We start from the raw sequence: 16,392 nt of genomic DNA, 5'->3' as shown, positions 1-16,392 counted from the left end.
GTCCAAAGATGTGCAAGTTTGGTGGATTGGCCATGCTAAATTGTTCCTTAGTGTCCAATGAAGGTTAAGTGGAGTTACGGGGATAGGGTGGGGATGGAGGTATGTGCTTGGGTAGGGTTCTCTTTCCAAGGGCTGGTGCAGACTCGATGGGCCGAATGGCCTTCTGCACTGTTAAATTCTACGATTCTATGAACTGGCTGGAGGGGCTGAATCCCTCCTGCTTCTGGAATGAGCAGAGAGCACAGGGCAGGTTCACTGCAATGCTTGTTGTAACTCCTTGTTTCCATTGGACACTTCGTGAAACGTTTCATTCCCCAGCACACTGTTAATCCATGTCGGAAATTTAAATTGGGTTCGCAGGGCAGAACAATCTCTTCAAACAAACTTTACAACACTTGTAGCAGCAACACTGGACAGTCAAGTTGTTGTACATGGAAGGTATGTGAAAATGATATTGGATCTGTCCCATTTGTATAATTCAGAAACCCTACAAGGACAAATGAGTAACTCCGAGCTTCAGTGTGACAAATACAGTGTGATGTTGCAATTATCAAAGCTTGTATACAACGTCGTTGTTCACAAACGTTAGTTTTGTTTATATTGCATATTGTACCATTTTTGGAATTTGTTGATATGAACAGTATTCATGTTAAGGACAGGTGGTTATTGCAAAATGAACCATAGCTCGCTGTGTTACTCGTGAATGTGTTTTGGCAGCAGCAAAATAGCACGCAAGTTTGATTTGAAACTGAGTTTAATTGATAGTGACTTTTTGGATGATTTCGGGGAAACATGTCAATTTCATGAGAAACTATCTTCTACCTGCTAACCAAATACACTTTACAAGTGCTTCTTAAGTGAAATGTGAAAGTCCAAATATTTAGCTTAGCCCTCTGTTATAATATTTCTGTATCTACTGATTTGCAAAACTGCAGCCTCACCCAATAAAACCATGTCATTCTTTTGCCCTGCCTATCCCCTTGTGTGACCCTCGTCTCTGCTCCCTTGCCACAAAGGGACGTGAATTTGAAAAGGTACAGTTTAGCCACTCGCCACCACTTTTGGCTGGAATTCATAAAGCATACCAGATCTTGTTCTTGTCCTGTAAAACTGCTAATTATTACAAAAGCATACCGAAATGCAGAGATAACCTGCAGCTTTTTCTCCATGGAAAACTGTCTACTTCAACCCCTCTCCCCATTACCCTCACCTCCAACAATAAGTGCAAGGAGCTCCTGGATTTCTTTGTCACTAAGATTGACACTACTTAATCCGCTGCCTCTGCTGTGTCGCTCCCACCAGGTTCAATCTCCTTGAAAGCTCCTCCCTGTTCCAGCCCTGAACTTGCATTTTTCTCAAGTTTTTCTTCTCATGCTTTCTCCTTGTGTATCTTGTACCAGAGACCCACCTCCTGCTCCCTGCACACTGTTCCTATTAAATTGCTGGCCAACCGACTTCTGGCCTCCATATTATCTGATATTAACCGTTCTCTGTTTTTGTGTGTTGCCCCTCCCCCTCCTTTTAAACCTCTTATCAAAAAACCAACTCTTGATCCCTACCATCCTTGCAAACTATACCCCCATTCTCAATTTCCCTTTCCTCTCCAAAGTCCTTGAATATGTTGTCCCTTCAAATCTGTACTTATTATTCCTGGAACGCCATGCTTGAATCCCTTTAATTGTTCACACTGAAACAGTTTTTATTAAAGTTCTTTTTAAAATTTAGAGTCCACAAATATTTTTTTTCCAATTAAGGGGCAATTTAGCGTGGTCAATCCACCTAACCTGCACGTCTTTGGGTTGTGGGGGTGGAACCCGCGCAGACGTGGGGTGAATGTGCAAACTCCACACAGACAGTGACCTGGGGCTGCGATCGAACCTGGGTCCTCGGTGCCGTAGGTAGCAGTGCTAACCACTGCACCACCATGCTGCCCTTTTATCAAAGTTATAAATGTAATGTAACTGTGACAAATGCAAACTATCCCCCTTTGTCCTTCTCAATCTATGTGCAGTGGTTGACCACACTGTTGTCAACATTTCTCCAGCTAGATGGGACGACACTCACCTGGTTCCATTCTTATCCATCTACCCGCCGCCAGAGTATCACTTGAATGGTTTTCTTGCTGCCCCCCCCCCCCAAGGATGGATCCATGGCCCCTCCCTTTATCTCTTGTGCATGCTTCCCTGTGGCAACATCATGCAGAAATGTTATCATTCTCATGTTTACTGATGGCATCCTCCATTCACCTCACCGCCATCTGCCCCGACTCCTTCACAAATGGATTTTGCCCGCTGTGATGCGATAGATTTTTAGTATAATATATTTATAGTTGCTAAATTCAGACTGCTTCTATGACATCTAGTATTGGATGAACAGGAATTTCTTCTAATTAAATATTGGGAAGACTGAAGTAATTGTTTTTGGTCCCTGCTCCAAATTCTGCCTCCCTGCTACCAACTCCATCCATCTCCCTGGAAACGTTGAGGCTAAACTAGATTGTTCACTGCCTTGGTGTTCATTTAACCCCGAGATGAGCTTCCAACCACGGTTTTAAGCCATCCCTAAGACCACCGTTTCCATTTTTGTAACATCTCTCAACATTGCCCTGTGTCAGTGTGTGAGCTGCTGAAACACTCATTCATGCCTCTCACTTGATTATTCCAATGCATCTCTGTCTAGTCTGCCACATTCTAACTCCTCCTCTTGAGATCATCCAAAACTATGCTGTTCATGTCTCCTTATGGCTTAGCATCAGACTTTGTATTTTTTAATGCTCATGTGAATGCCCCTTGGGACATTTATTAAGTCAAGGGTGACATAAATATGTTGTTGCTTTTTGAAGCATGGAAGAGCCTGTCTCTGGGAACGGAAGTGGCCCAGTGCCTCCTTTACTGCACCAGTAGATTGCCTTGAAACTCCAGACACCATGGTTATTTATAGGGTGGATGCATGCACTTTTACATTTTCCTCATTTAAGCAGAGGTTGAGTGTTCATGCTTTGATAGAGGTCTTCATCATTCATGTTGATTTCTGTGATCCCTGTGCTAATGGACACTTCCTAGGTGTGTCCTAAATCTACAAGTGGATCATTGGGCAATTGAGTGATTCCTGAAACCCTCTGCCATACCTAATCCTCTATTGTCATAAGACAGACTGCTGTATTTTGAGCAAAGGTCCCTAGGGGGACAGCATGATTTTCAGTGATTGATAGTAAAACTGAGTTTATGACTGTTGACAAGGGGATTCAGCTGCAGAGTTGGAATTTCTATATTCTCTGCATTCATGCAGCACAGTGCATTGTCTTCTTTGTACATGTTCTTCAGACATAGCAGCAACACATAGAGCCCTGGTAAACTATAAGCATGTCCATGCATGAACCCATTTCCTAGAGTGTTATGTATTATTATTGTTAATTACTCACTTGAATAAGAACCAATTAAAATCTTAGAAACAAAATATCAAACTATACATAAAAAAGTCAAGCACTTGGCAAAAAGCATAAGCACAAAGAAATCACTTAAAACACAAAACAAACAGATAGATGATTTAAGAATTCAGGAACAAAGACATCAACCACGAGGCCCTACTTTTAAGGGAATTCATATCTCTGGTTTAGCCCCTCATTTACTTTCATTGGCTTCTAATTCTCAGCTGTGACCTCCTGGTTTGTTCAAATGAATATCTGTTACTTAGATGATTTGTTCATCAAACATTGGACATTACTTAAGATTGACTAAAAGCAAATTACTGCAGATGCCGGAATCTGAAACCAAAAGAGAAAATGCTGGAATCTGAAACCAAAAGAGAAAATGCTGGAAAATCTCCGCAGGTCTGGCAGCATCTGTAGGGAGAGAAAAGCACAAACGTTTCGAGTCCAGATGATCCTTTGTCAAAGATTTTCCAGCATTTTCTCTTTTGACTTAAGAGTGACTGGTGCCTATCAAAACTAGTTCAGTGCCTGCATGCGTAGTCTTAGGAAAATTATTGCATATGTTTCTCTCTCTTTCTGCTGTGTTTTACAGCTTTGCAGAGACTGTAAGAATTCATTCGTTGATTAGACAGAAAACAATACGTTCTCAGTGTTGAATACAATGGTTAATTCATTATACGAGACACTGACTGAGTTCCCACAGTCAAGACACTTTTAATATTTTTGCCTCGTAGCTACATGCATTCAACTAGCACCGATGTGAAACTTTATCGCTCTTTCCGACTCTCCTCAGTCTAGCCTGCTGCAATGTTCATTTTCAACGGAGGATGGCTCTGGGATCCAAATTATGTGCATTCTTATTGGATTGGATTGGATTTGTTTATTGTCACGTGTATCAAGGAACAGTGAAAAGTATTGTTCTGCATACAGTCCAGACACACAATTCCATACATGAAAAAAGCACTTGGGGCAAACATGAAATACACAATGTAAATACATGGAAGGGCAGCACGGTGGTGCAGTGGTTAGCACTGCAGTCTCGTGGCACTGAAGTCCCAAGTTCGATCCCGGCTCTGGGTCACTGTCCGTGTGGAGTTTGCACATTCTCCACTGGTTTCACCCCCACAACACAATGATTCGCAGGGTAGGTGGATTGGACACGCTAAATTGCCCCTTAATTGGAAGAAATGAATTGGGTACTCTAAATTAAATTTAAAAAATTTTTTTTAAAGTAAATACATAGACACAGGTATCGGGTGAAGCATACAGGAGTGTAGCACTACTCAGATGATATGTGAAGATATCAGATCAGTCCATAAGAGGGCCGTTTAGGAGTCTGGTAACAGTGGGGAAGAAGTTGTTTTTTGAATCTGTTAGTGCGTATTCTCAGACTTTTGTATCTTTTACCCGATGGAAGAATTTAGAAGCGAGAATAACCCTGGTGGGAGGCGTCTTTGACTTTGCTGCCGGCTTTCATAAGTAGTGGGAGGTGTAGACCGAGTCAATGGATGGGAGGCAGGTTCGTGTGATGGACTGGGCAGTGTTCACGACTCTGTAGTTTCTTACGGTCTTGGGCTGAGCAGTTGCCATACCAGGCTGTGATGCAGCTAGATAGGATGTTTTCTATGGTACATCTGTAAAAGTTGGTAAGAGTCAATGATGGACATGCCAAATTTCCTTAGTTTTCTGAAAAAGTATAAGCGCTGTTGTGCTTTCCTAGTCGTAGCATTGATGTGGGTGGACCAGGACAAGATTGTTGGTGATGTGCACACCTAGAAATTTGAAGCTGTCAACCATCTCCGCCTCAACACCATTGATGTAGACATGGGTGTGTACGATACTTTGCTTCCTGAAGTCAATGACTAGCTCCTTAGCTTTGCTGACATTGAGGCGAGATTGTTGTCGTTACACCCCGCCACTAGGTTCTGTATCCCCCTCCAGTACTCTGACTCATCGTTTTTCGCGATCCGACCCACTGCCTCGTGTCATCAGCAAACATGCACGTGGAGTTGGAGCCAAATTTTGCCACAGTCATCTGTGTATAGGGAGGTATGTATGTAGCCATCCGGGGCCTTGGTATTGAGGACTATCATGGAGGAGGTGTTGTTGTTCATCTTTATTGATTGTGGTCCATGGGTCAGAAAGTCGAGGATCCAGTTGCAGAGTGAGAAGCCAAGTCCTAGGTTTTAGAGCTTTGATAAGAGCTTGGCTGGGGTTATGGTGTTGAAGGTGGAGCTGTAGTTCATAAATAACAATCTGATGTAGGAGTCCTTGTTGCCGAGGTGCTCCACGGGTGAGTGTAGGGCCAGGGAGATGATGTCTGCTGTGGACCAGTTGTGGCGGTATGCGAATTGCAGTGGATCTAGGTATTCTGGGAGTATGGAGTTGATGTTCCTCATGACCAACCTCTCAAAGCATTTCATAATGATCGGTGTCAAGGCCACTGGACGATAGTCGTTGAGGCACATTGCCTGGTTCTTCTTTGGCACTGGTATGATGGTGATCTTATAACAGGAGGGGACCTCAACGGAGTAGGGAAAGGTCATGGATATCCGCAAACATATCTGCCAACTGGTCTGCGCAGGATCTGAGTGCATGACCAGGGACCCGGTCAGGGCCCGTCACTTTCAAGAAGGCCAATCTGACTTTGGAAGCTATGATGGTGGGTATGGGTGTGTCCGAGGTTGCTGGGACAGTTGACAGCGGGTTGATGGTTTCCTGCTTGAACTGAGCATAGAATGCATTGAGTTCATCGGGGAGAGGTGCACTGCTGCCGGAGATTCTACTCTGCTTCGCTTTGTAGCCCATTATGTTGTTTAAGGCTTGTAACAGCCGACGAGAGTGCATCACATTAGTCTGTGACTCGAACTTAGTCTGGTATTGTCTCTTGTCATCCCTGCAGAGGTCGTACCTGGATTTCTTGTATAGGTCAGGGTCGCCTGTCTTGAACGCCTCAGACCTGGCCTTCAGTAGGTAGTTAATCTCTTGATTAAGCCATGGTTTCCGGTAGGAGAACGCATGTACTACCTTCTTCAGCATGCAGTCTTACACACTTGCTGATAAAGTTTATCACAGTGGTGGCATACTTGTTTGTGTTGGTCGCTGAGTTCTTAAATACAACCAATCCACTGACTCCAAGTAGTCACATAGGAGCTCATCTGTTGCTTCGGACCAGCATTGAACGACCTTGAGTTTCTGCACGTATGCCAGGAAAAACACCATCTTATGGTCCAATTTTCCGAAGTGCGGTCGGCGAATGGATCAGCAAGTGCCCTTGATATTTGTGTAGCAGTGGTCGCGAGTGTTGGCGCCCCTGCTGGGACAGACGATGTATTGATGGAATCTTTGTAGGCTCTTGTACAGTAGTATTACTAATGCTTTTCCATTCATAATCTAAATGGCACCATTTCGAAAAGTGTAGATGACAAGAGAAATGTGCCTATGCATGCAATACTTTAAGGTGGGCAGCACAGTAGCACAAGTGGATAGCACTGTTGCTTCACAGCGCCAGGGTCCCAGGTTCAATTCCCCGCTGGGTCACTGTCTGTGCGAAGTCTGCACGTTCTCCCCGTGTCTGCGTGGGTTTCCTCCGGGTGCTCCGGTTTCCCCCCTCAGTCCAAAGATGTGCAGGTTAGGTGGATTGGCCATGCTAAATTGCCCTCAGTGTCCAAAAAGGTTAGGAGGGGTTATTGGGTTACAGGGATTGGGTGGACGAGAGAGCTTAAGTGGGTCGGTGCAGACTCGATGGGCCGAATGGCCTCCTTCTGCACTGTATGTTCTATGTTGTATGTTCTAAGGTAGAAGGGTAAAAAGCAAATAATAATCTGCAATGAAGTTACTGTGAAAATTCCCTAGTCACCACATTCCGGCGCCTGTTCGGGTACACCGGGAGAATTCAGAATGTCCAATTCACCTAACAAGCACGTCTTTTGGGACTTGTGGGTGGAAACCGGAGCACCCGGAGGAAACCCACGGGGAGAACATGCAGACTCCGCACAGTGACCCAAGTGGGAATCGGTGACAAAAATTGAGACCCTGGTGCTGTGAAGCATCAGTGCTAACCACTGCTACCAAGCCGCCCACGTGGATTACCATTACCTGGTTTTGTAAATTGAAGAATAGAATATAGAAACAAAGAGACTGTGCTAGAACTTTGTAAATCACTGGTTCAGCCTCAGCTGGAGTATTGTGGACATTCTGGATATCACAACTTTAGAAAAATATGAAAGTTTTAGTCTGAGTGCAAAGGATCTTTTTTTTTGTAAAATATTTTTATTCTCCATTTTCACATTTTCTTCAGAATTTACACCCACCAACAAGCAGTAAACGGTAACAAATACAAAGTCAATCCCCTTATCAACAACAACGATCCCATCCTCTCACCACCCCAAACAACGACCCACCTGACAATATAAGCATCAAATAAAACAAACCCTCCCACGGTGGGAAAAGCAAAGGGAAAAAGGAATCAAGAATCGCCTATGGTCACCATTGACCTATAGAGTCCATCCCCCCCCCCCCCCCCCCTAACATTCAATGCCATCCAATCCCCGAAAGAGTACCGTAAATGACACCCATGAATTGAACACCATGCCCCCCCCCCCCCCCCCCCCGACTCTTCCCCTCCACTTCCTCTTATAAAACTCCTGCCCCCAACCTCTGTGTTCCTTCCCCACAACTTTCCACCCTGGCTAGGCTCATCGGAACCTGTTCTGCCAGGCTCCGATGGCCACAGCCCCTCCCCCACCTCACTCCTGTTCACTGGCCGGCTTAAACCGGCCAGCGTGGAGGCTCCCACCTGGGTCCCTTTTCCCCCTTGCCCGGTCCCAGGAAAACCAAGAAATCCCCTTTAGCGCGCGCACCCCGTATATACACCCAAGCCCCAAAGAACCATCATTGCAAGTGAAAGACTCATCTCTTCCCTTGTCCAAATATATACAACGTTGGCTCATTTAGCACATACACCAGCACGCAGTGAAAAAATACAGTTACATGAGACTACATCGGTACTTGACCATTTCTCAATTCAGCCACAGTCCTTCTGCCTTTGCAAACTCCTCCGCTGCTTCCGCCGTCCCAAAATAAAAGTCCTTGGAATTGTAGGTCACCCTCAACTTAGCTGAGTATACTGTGCCGCACTGCACCTTACTGATGTACAGTGTCTTCTTCACCCGGCTGAAGGCTGCCCGCCTCCTCGCCAGCTCCACCGTATAGTCCTGATATATGCGTGCTCCAGCCCACTGCACCACCTGCTTCTGCTTTGCCCAACACAGGACCTTCTCTTTCTCACTGTACCTACGGAAACACAGTTACTACTCTTGGCGGCTCACTCTCCTTTGGCACAGGCCTCCATGACTGATGAGCCAGATCCAGTTCATATCGGGAGGGATCATTCCCCCTCCCCCAATAGCTTCGCCAACATCGCGGCAAAATACTCAGTCGGCCTCGGGCCTTCCACTCCTTCGGATTCTGTCCACAATCCTCAGATTCTGTCGCCTGGATCTGTTTTCCAAGTCGTCCATTTTGGCTTGCAGTCCCTTGTTGATCTCTATCACTTTCCGCATCTCCTTCCCCATCGAGGTAAGTTGATCACTTGTGCTGCGATAATGTCTCTTCCACTTCCTTCAGTGCCTCACCTTGCTCCCGCACCTCCGCCACTGCGCTCAATACCGCCGCCCTTGCCTCCTCCACCAGCACTTTCAATACTGCCCTCATCTCCTTCCTCATCGCCTCCATGTGTTTTCTGAACTGCCTTTCGAGTTCCACGGCCATCACCGTAGTAATTTCTTCAGCCGTGGGCAATGCGGCCTCCCCTGGTGCCCCAGCCTCCACTTTCCTTGCCGTCCCCGCAGTGGCCTTTCCACTCCCCGACGGACTTTCAGCAGCTTTTTTCACTGCTGTTTTTTTACTTCTTTCCGACATTTCCCTTCACTGTGTCTTCTCCCTGCTTTTGCCACCTTCGTTGCTCCTGGGACGGGGCGTTAAACCCCGAAAATGCCGTTCCCGAACGGGAGCCGTCCAATATGCGGCTACCTCCCGCCCGCCGTCACCGGAAGTCCCGAGTGCAGAGGATCTTTAAAATGATCTTTAAAAGGATGAGAGTCTCCTGTCGTAAGAAGAGGTTGGAAAAGGTAGCACTGTTCTTGTAACAGAGAAGGTTAAGAAAAGGTGACCTAATGGAGGTTTTTATGAAAATGAGAGCCTTTAATAGAATTAGATAGAGGGAAAAGATCCTCTGGCAGGTGGACCAGAGGTCATTGATTCAATATAATTTGCCAGACTCCAGAGAGGAGATGAGAATTCTTTCACGAGGAGATTTATTAGGATCTCGGAGCTCTACCTAAAAAGATATTGAAAGCTGATTCGATAAATAATTGGATAAGAAATCTGAAATCCCACCTATTTGAAGAAAGAATGAAGCCACAAGATTCCACAGTTTAGACAAGAGTATTTTGCAGGAGTAAATTAGACACTTAATATTATATTCTGAAACCCAGAATCAGCAAAACCTAACTGTGAATTAACAGGCAAATTACAGTCAATTATAAACTATAAATTGCACATTAAATAGAAGGTACCCAGCATATATGTCATCAATCTCAAGTGACATAATTCTTCAAAACTCTGTCTTCCGCATAAAGAATTACATCTCCTCTTCTAGGATTTAGCCTGATCCCCAGCTGATAGCACACAACTGATCCCAAGATTCGCAGACAGACTTCACCAAAAATGTTACTTGTCTGCAGAACCTTCTCAACGGTGCTTATGGGGGTCTGAATGGTAGCACTGACCAAATGACAGCTGGAGCAACTACATCTTTGCTCATTCTCAGTTTCTGAATCTGGCCTCCATCTTTTTCCGCCTCCAGCACTGCACCACTAGGCTCCCGAGCATCTCACCTCTGATTGCTCGGTGTCCTTTTCTTTGATTTCATCCAAGTTTCTGTCTTCTCAGAAGGTTTGGTTTCCAATCTTGGTTTCAATTTTGGTTTTCCTTTCAATTTCCCTTTCTCAATTTCCATTTTCAATTAAGGCGTGTCTCAAAAATGCAAGCTATGACCAAAGATTACATCGCAGACCATATCCCTTTAAGAGCTGCTGATATTAGATAACTAACCCCTTGACCAAAGTGCTTAACATTCAACATGGGGCTGGATTCTCCGTCGCTGATAGCAGAGTTCCTGATGCAGTGGCGAATGCAGCGTCAGCGAAAAACAACGGTGCCAAACGGTTTCCGATGCTCTGGTCCCCTGCTGACAGCGTCATCAAGGTATGTGCCCTGCACCTGCGGGAGGATGCATATAGGTCAAAATGACCAATTTGCATCCTATTATGTGCTGTGCACCAGATTCTCCACACCTCCATGATTCTCCAGCCCTCTGGGCCAGGATTCACATGGGCATGGATTTGTATAAGTATTTCCCACCCTTGTGACGAATGCAGAGTTTTAGAAACATTGGATTATAAACATTTGTCAATTTAATGGTTAAAAGCCTGGGTTAGGGCAAAACGGTGGTGCAGTGGTTAGCACTGCTGCCCCAAGGCGCCGAGGTCCCAGGTTCGATCCCGACTCTGGGTCACTATCCGTGTGGAGTTAGCATATTCTCCCCTTGTCTGCATGGATTTCGCCCCCACAACCCAAAGATGTGCAGGTTAGGTGGATTGGCCATGCTAAATTGCCCCTTAATATTAATAACCGTGGGCAGCACGGTAGCCTTGTGGATAGCACAATTGCTTCACAGCTCCAGGGTCCCAGGTTTGATTCCGGCTTGGGTCACAGTTTGTGCGGAGTCTGCACATCCTCCCCGTGTGTGCGTGGGTTTCCTCCGGGTGCTCCGGTTTCCTCCCACAGTCCAAAGATGTGCAGGTTAGGTGGATTGGCCATGATAAATTGCCCTTAGTCTCCAAAATTGCCCTTCGTGTTGGGTGGGGTTACTGGGTCATGGGGATAGGGTGGCGGTGTTGACCTTGGGGTAGGGTGCTCTTTCCAAGAGCTGGTGCAGACTCGATGGGCCGAATGGCCTCCTTCTGCACTGTAAATTCTATGAAATTTGAAAAATGAATTGGGTACTCTAAATTTTAAAAAAAGGCCTGGATTAGATGTGTTTGATTGCAGTAGTCATGTTTTAAAAAATAATCTTGTTTTGCAAGTGCAGAAAGCATTTAGGAGCCAGAGGTGTAATGGACCGTCGTAAAAGCCTTGGCCAATGCGCTGTTGTTTCACTATGGGTTGTCCCTAGGGAGTTTGCTTTTTCATCTTGGGGAGTTACTTTGTTTTCAGCTTGGGTAGATGAGATCATTGCTGGGTGGAGCTAAGGTGTTCAGACATTTTGAGAAAGGCCTGGAGTTGAGTTGAGTTCTGATCTGGCTTAACACTGAGTCCACAAGTAAGGTCCTTTGCTCTCACAGTCGGATAGTTTTTTAAAAAACTAACAGTATGCAAAGTGGTGCCGACTTATCTGAGGACAAGAGGAAGCTGAAACGAGCCAGTTGATACAGCTTTTTGAAGATATCCAGCCAGAGTCCGCAGGGGTTCTAACGGCAGCCAAATCTGTTCCTGAAAACTAGTATTACTCTGTGCTGCTGGGATGTAGGATGAATTGAGAGCTGTATGTTTTTTCTTTCTTGTTGAATAATTGGGAATAGTGATAATTAAGGGCATTGTATTCACTGTATTGAGTAGTATTGTTTAAGGAGTAATTGAAGCTATTTTCAAGTGTAATGTTAAAGAGTTTAATATTGTGTTAATAATAAAGTTTTGAGTTAAAGTACCAAATCCCCTAGCGATCGAACCCCTGGCGATAGCCCTGCGAGATGCACAAAGCTGGAAGCGAACCCGGAGAGGAGACAGAGAGCACAGAGTCTCACTCTATGCAGATGACCTGCTCCTCTATGTCTTGAAGCCACAGGAGGGACTGACGTCAATACTGCAAATACTGAAAGAGTTTGGAACCTTCTCGGGCTACAAACTTAACCTGGGCAAAAGCGAGACATTCCCAGTGAACCCAAAAGGGGGAGGGACAGAGCTGAAGGGGCTCCCGTTCAAAACGGCCCAGAACAGATTCCGTTACCTGGGGATCCAAATAGCCAGAGACTGGACACAGATCAACAAGTGGAACCTGACCAGCCTGGTGGAGGAAGTAAGAAAGGACCTTCAACGGTGGGGCTCACTCCCACTCTCCCTGGCGGGAAGAGTGCAGACGATAAAGATTAATGTACTGCCAAGGTTCCTCTTTCTGTTTAGATCCATCTCGATCTTCATCTCCAAGGCCTTTTTCCAAAACATAGACCGGCTAATCATGGCGTTTGTGTGGGGGGGCAAGAACCCGAGAATTTCCAAACCGACATTGCAAAGAGGGAAAGTCAGAGGGAGCTTGGCTCTACCGAATCTACAATACTACCACTGGGCAGCAATGGCAGAAAAAGTGAGGGGTTGGGTATAAGAACCCGACACAGATTGGGTACAAATGGAGGAGGTATCCTGTAAAGGAACGATCCTCTGGGCCCTGGCCACAGCAGCACTCCCATCCTCCTCAACAAGGTACACAACGAGCCCAGTGGTAGTGGCCACGCTGAGAACTTGGACCCAGTTGAGACAGCACTTTGGGATAACCAAAATGTCCTTTTGGCCCCCATCTGAGGCAATCACAGATTCCCCTCAGCCATGCTAGATACCACCTTCAAAAGATGGAGTTGGGACGGGGACACACTGACGGTCGGGCACTTCTACATAGGGTGCAGACTGGCGACACTGGATGAACTGACGAGGAAGTGGAAACTAGCGAGAGGACAGGAATTGAGACCCCTTCAAATAAAACACTTCCTCCGAAAAGCGACAGTGGGGTACCCTGGGGCCCCAGAAAGCACACTACTAGAGGACCCGATAGGCACAGGCAACGAGAAGGGAGGGGGGGGGAGCTATGTGGGAAAATATACGGATAGCTACTGGACAGAGCCCGAACACCACTGGACGGGACCAGACAAAAATGGGAGGCCGAACTGGGGACAGAGGTAGGATTGGGACTCTGGAGCGAAGCACTGAGCAGGATGAGCTCCACCTCCTGCGCAAGGCTAAGCCTAATGCAGCTCAAAGTGCAGCACACAGCAATCCTGACCAGAACCCGAATGAGCAGGTTCTTCCCGGAGGTAGAGGACAAATGTGAACGGTGCCAAAGTGGCCCGGCCAAACACACACACGTTTTGGGTTGCCCCAAGCTTGCTGGGTTCTGGACAGCCTTCTCTGAGGCAATGTCCAAAGTTGTGGGGGTGAGGGTGAAGCCATACCCAATAGTGGCAATCTTTGGGGTATCGGAGCAGCCAGAGTTACACATGGGGAAGGGGGCCAACGCCCTTGCTTTCTCTTCCCTAATCGCACGCCGGAGAATCCTGCTCGGCTGGTGATCGGCAGCACCACCAAAAGCTGCAGACTGGCTCGCTGACCTTTCGGAATTACTCCACCAGGAGAAGATTAAGTACGCCATCTGAGGGTCCGAGGAAGGCTTCCTGGATACTTGGGGGCAGTTCGTCGGCCTGTTCGAGGCCAGCACCGAGGAGTAAGCCAGGGAAAAAAAAAGATGAAGAACCAAAGGACTGAGCAACCGTGGTGGGGGCAGAAAGATGGGGAAACCACAAGAGAAGAGGAAGGTGCTGAAACCAATTTTGGGGGGGGGGGGGGAGGGGAATATCATAGACCGATCCAGAGGGCAGCAAAATGTACGTACAGTTAGTCAAATGAAGGACAAAACAAACCTCTCTGTAAAATAAAGATAATTGGCGTGGCCAAGAAAAATGTAATGTATATAAGTAACAACTGTTTATAAATATGAGAAAAGCCAATAAAAAGATTTTCCAAAAAAAAAAATCCCTATTTCTTCCTGCAATCACTCCTGGAATGAAGTATTCTTTCTGAACAGTCTTACAAATATCAGGGTTTCGGTCCAGAATCCTAGCCACAGTTGGGTGCTGGGATTGTAATAACCCTTGCCCACCCCGCCAGACCCTGCTTTGGCTTTGGCACAGGTGAGAAAGCAGTGATTTTTTTTTTCACTAGTTCTGTCTGGATTGCTCTTTAGCTTCCAGTCAGGGGTAACTGATGATGGGGGATTCTCTACTATGGAGTTTTCCGATATATGGAGTTCCCTGCTAGGGGGTGGATACTGGGTCCTTGATATGAACGGGGCTTCTCTGTTATGGGGGTGGGGGATGTTATGACTCTCCCGGGGGCCAAGCACGATATTGTAGCCGATTCCCCATCTACACCATGGAATATGAACTCCTCCAGGAATTGAGGTGGTGGAGCCACCCCCCTGACTGGAAAGACCTTCACAGTATACCCCGGCCTGGGTGCAGGTTGGGGAGGGTGCCCCTTCGGGGTGAGGAGTTGTAGTATTTGTGGTTATCGTGTATGGTGTAAATAAACTTTGTTGATATCCAGCCTACCATGCGTCCCATGAAGTCTGTTCCTTCGGCTACTACGAGGGGTTCTCTGATATTTGGAGGGGGTTTTCTGATACGTGTGGGGGGTGGGGAGGGGGTTTCTCGGATACGTGTTGTGGGGGTTGTCGGATACGGGGGTCGTTCTGTTTTTGGGGGTCTCTGGATTGATCTCTAGTGGGGGGTCGGGTTCAGGGTGGGGTCACCCTCATGAGTGCGTCCTGTGTGTTTGGGGGGGGGAGGTGTTACCAAGTAATTCCCACGGTAAGGGAGGGTCACTACTTATCGTGAGGTGGGGTTGGTCAGCAGGATTTGCATTGTGACGAGGAAACGGCAGACATTGCTTTCGGGCCACCCGCTGAAAGTGGTGGCCCAATAGCGAGATTCGCAACGCATACCCTTGCGATCCCCACCATGCATAAATTTGCATGGTAAGGATCGTTGAATCGCTATGGTGCACCGCTCCCAGTGCCAGCATGAAACAAGCGATTCATCTCCGGCGAAGAACATCGTCCCCCGAACAGAGAATCCTGCCTGTAATTTCATTGTGATAAAATTAGTACTGGACTGACTAATAGTGAATTATTTGCAACTAGGTCGATAAGAGGCAAGGACAGAAAGCTGTTTATCCCATTCAAAAAATGCCATAAGTATTTAATATTGTCTTTACCATTTTGTCCAACATGGGGCATTCCACTTGTTTCACTTGTAAGTAAAGTGAGGTAAAATGATTCATAATTTAGTGAAATAAAGTCCACACACCCCTGTAGCTCATTGCTCTCACCTTGATTTTTTAATAAAGATCCAAAGTGCAGCTTGAAAAGAGTAAAAGAGAAGACAAGTTAAAACAAAAACGGTGAAAATGGTCGGAATACAGCAAGACTGAGGTGGTTGCCTTGCTCACTATGCTATAGATTATCATAGAGAATAGGGACCAGTGTATTTGGGGGAAGGAAAGTTCCTGTCTGTTGTACCCGCAGCATGATTTGTTTTCCCACACCCAAGTCACATAGATTCACTTTTCCATCAAAGTAGGCCTGACTGGTCTTTTTCTGTTTCTCTTGTTCATGGGCTGGTGTCATTTTAATTGCCTTTAAATTGTCCAATAAGTTCCTGACCACCTTTTCATGTGCCATTGCTTCCACCTCGGATCTCGATAGGTTTATTCCTAGAAGACCTCTGTACCTTTCATTTCCCTCCCAGTCATTAGTGAAAAAGGGGTGTATCCCGTACAGCTAGAGACAATGAATGAATGAATGAAAATCGCTTATTGTCACAAGTAGGCTTCAAATGAAGTTACTGTGAAAAGCCCCTAGTCACCACATTCCGGTGCCTGTTCGGGGAGGTTGGTACGGGACTTGAACCGTGCTGCTGGCCTGCCTTGGTCTAATTTAAAAGCCAGCTAGACTATGTTCCTGATTATAGGCAATGCTTGGTGCCGAGTAAAATTTGTTTGGTGGACAGTTTTCCTTGAGAGTTCGGCTCTTCCTTTCTACAATACCACTGGTGGTAAACTATGTGGAATTTCTG

The 16,392-nt window shown here is 46.3% G+C and overlaps 1 protein-coding gene across 1 annotated transcript in view; it reads left to right on the top strand.

Annotated features, from left to right (window-relative positions):
* The window catches only part of mgme1 (mitochondrial genome maintenance exonuclease 1), a 59,050-nt gene that overhangs the window by 796 nt on the left and 41,862 nt on the right, over positions 1-16,392 (top strand).

Source organism: Scyliorhinus torazame, chromosome 1, assembly GCF_047496885.1.
Source record: "Scyliorhinus torazame isolate Kashiwa2021f chromosome 1, sScyTor2.1, whole genome shotgun sequence".
In the NCBI taxonomy this organism is placed as follows: domain Eukaryota; kingdom Metazoa; phylum Chordata; class Chondrichthyes; order Carcharhiniformes; family Scyliorhinidae; genus Scyliorhinus; species Scyliorhinus torazame.
This window is presented reverse-complemented; position numbering and strand designations above follow the sequence as displayed.